Genomic DNA, 3,210 nt, shown 5'->3' with positions numbered 1-3,210 from the left:
AAACAATGTAAGTATCCATCAACGGACGAATGGATAAAGAAGTTGTGTGTGTGTATATGTCACACACACGCACACAATGGGTTATTATTCAGCCATAAAAAATGAAATCTTGCCATTTGCAACAACATGAATAGAACTTGAGGACACTATACTAAGTCAGATAGGGAAAGACAAATACTTTGTGTAATCTCACTTATATATGTGATCTAAAAACAAGGCTTATAGAAAAAGAGATCAGATTTGTGGTTACCAAATGTGGGTAGACTGGAGGTAGGGGATGTAATTGGATGAAGGTAGTAGAAAGGTGCAAACTTCCAGTTATAAGATAAAGAAGGACTAAGGATGTAATGTACAACATGAAGATTAGAGTTAACATTGCTGTGTGATATATTTCAAAGTTGCTAAGAGAGTAGATCCTAAGAGTTCTCATGACACAGAATTTTTTTTCTTTTTCTCTTTTGTTGTATCTATATGAGATGATAGATGTAAACTAAATTTACTGTGGTAATTATTTCACAATATATGTAAGTCAAAACTATGCTGCACACCTTAAATTTATACAGTAGTTATGTAAATTATATCTCAATAAAACTAGAGAAAAAATAAAAAGCTTTTAAACATTGAAAACTTTGTGTATAAGACCAAAGGTAATTAAATGTTAAAACATTCCTACTCAAAAAAATTGCGAGTTAAACAACAATAAGACATCTATCACATTTTTAAAATATTTTAAAATAATTTAGAAAAAAGTTGCAGTAGTAGTACAGAGAATTCCCATATGCATTTAATCCAAATCCCCCTAATATTAGTATTTTTCCATATTTTCTTCATTTATTTTCTCCATAAATAAACAGATAGACAAACAGAATTTTTTGTGAAACATTTGAAAGTTGCCTACATAATGTCCTTTTACCTCTAGATACCTCAGTGAGAAATTCCTAAATTCAAGGATACTCTCTGATGTAAACACAGCACAAGTATCAAATACAGGAAATTATCTTTGGTACAATTCTATTATATCATTTACAGAGCTTTTGCTCACTAATGGCCTTCACCTAGTATGGGATCCAACCAGTGATCATCTGTTACATTTAGTTATCATCTAACTTTAATCTGGAACAAGCCTTCAATCATTTTTTGTCCTGATACTTTTGAAGATGCAGGCTAGTGATTATGCAGAATTTCTTCAGTTGGGGTTGCCTGCTGTTTTTCAATGATTAGACAAAGTTTATGTGTTTCTGGTAGGAATCCCACAGTAATGATATTGTGTTCCTCTCCGGTTTCAACACTGATGATACTGACTTTGAATAATTGTTTAATGGAGTCCCTTTCAGATTTCTCCAAAATAAAGTTACATTTTTCCTTTTGCAATTAATTAGTGTGTTGTAGAGAGATGCTTTGAGACTATGTAAATTCTTCTTCTCTCCAATAAAATGCTATTGTCAATGTTTATTGTGTCAAGAGCACTTTCACTAGGAAGCAGAATTGTTACAACCATTCTGAGAATGAATTTAGCATTTGCTTCAAAATTCGTTATAGTTTTTATTGCAGTAAATTTACTATAACAAGTGAGCTTTCAAAAACATCAGAAGTATAGTTAAAAATTTCTATTCACAAATCCTTACCACAGTGTTATTTATAGTAGTAAAAAATTAGAAACAACCTAACCATCCAACAAAAATATAGCTAAAGTAATAGTTTATCCATAGTAGGAAATATTTTACAGTGATTACAACGAAGTTGTTTAAGACGGGAGCCAGTTAGAGTAACTCTAGATCTAACAAGTCCTGTGAACTATTCTTTATCTCACTCTACCCTTCAGTTTGGACTCAGCATCATTCTAAACCCAAGGATCAATACGAAGACTCTGTCTCTATTTCTCATCTAGTTTCATTGTCCTGATCCACAGCTTCTTCATGGCCTTCCTCATTTCTGAATTTCTCAGGGAGTAGATGACAGGGTTGAGGAGTGGGGTGATCACTGTATAGAATATGGCCACCATTTTGTCCACAGACAGGGTGGTTGAAGGCCTCAGACAGATGAAGATGCAGGGCCCAAAGAACAAGATGATCACGGTGATATGGGACCCACAGGTGGAGAGGGCCTTGTGCCTTCCCTCAGAACTTTGAGTCCTCAGGTGGAGCAAGATGACCACATAGGAGGCTAAGAGGACCATGAAGCTGATCACAGCCATGGTCCCCCCATTGGCAACAATCAGTAGACCAATGAGGAAGGTGTTAAAGCAGGCAAGTTTGAGCAGGGGAAGCAAGTCACAGAAATAGTGGTTGATCACATTGGAGCCACAGAACGGCAAGTGGAAGATGAGAAGGATTTGGGCAAAGGAATGTACAAAGCCCCCCACCCATGCTGCTCCTACTAGGACAGCACACACCTGCCGGTTCATGATGGTGGTGTAGTTGAGGGGCCTGCAGATGGCCACATAGCAGTCATAGGCCATCACAGTGAGCAGGAACACCTCAGTGCCACCAAAGAAATGGATGACAAAAAGCTGTGTCATGCAGCCCCACAGAGATATGGCTTTTTTTTCAGCCAGCAAATCTAAGATGAGTTTGGGGGCTGTGGTAGACGAGGAGCAGATCTCCACGAAGGACAGGTAGCTGAGGAAGAAGTACAAGGGGGAACCAAGACTTCTGCTGGTCATGACAGTGAGCACAATGAGGAGATTCCCAAGCACAATTGCTGTGTCCAAGAACAGAAACAGCACAAAGGAAACTTTCTGTACATCCTGATTGGAGAAAGTCCCAGAAAAATGAATTCAGTCACATTGTGTGTGTTAGCCATGAGGTCACCACCAGGAGGCAGTAACTTGGGTGAAGTGATCTGAAATGATACAAAATAAAAGATTCCTTCATCAAGTGGTTGAATTATATAATAATCCCTTGCACATCTGAGAAGGTTTGAGCTGGATATTGAAAGCTGAGTAGGGGTTAATTATGTTTACAAGAAGAGAAGAGTGTTCCCAAGAGGCACAAGAGCATACAAAGTTATAAAAATTCATCCATGTGTGGCTGAAGCAAACCAGAGAATCACAAAGATAGAGCTGGAGATAGAGTCTAGTATCAGATCATGAAGGGCTGTGGTGAACTTCATGGTTTATCCACAGACAATGGGGAATCATTGAGAATGTTAGTCAATTGGAAAGTATGACCACTTTGTATATACAGATTGGAATAACGAAAGCAGACCGGG

General features: G+C 37.6%; 1 pseudogene; it reads right to left on the bottom strand.

The window, feature by feature from the left end:
- Window positions 1-1,873: 1,873 nt before the first annotated feature.
- On the bottom strand, window positions 1,874-2,802 carry LOC139040592 (olfactory receptor 4X2-like; annotated as a pseudogene).
- Window positions 2,803-3,210: the final 408 nt, after the last annotated feature.

Source organism: Equus asinus, chromosome 17, assembly GCF_041296235.1.
Source record: "Equus asinus isolate D_3611 breed Donkey chromosome 17, EquAss-T2T_v2, whole genome shotgun sequence".
In the NCBI taxonomy this organism is placed as follows: domain Eukaryota; kingdom Metazoa; phylum Chordata; class Mammalia; order Perissodactyla; family Equidae; genus Equus; species Equus asinus.
The sequence above is the reverse complement of the archived record's forward strand: the minus strand, read 5'-3'. Positions and strand labels throughout refer to the sequence as shown.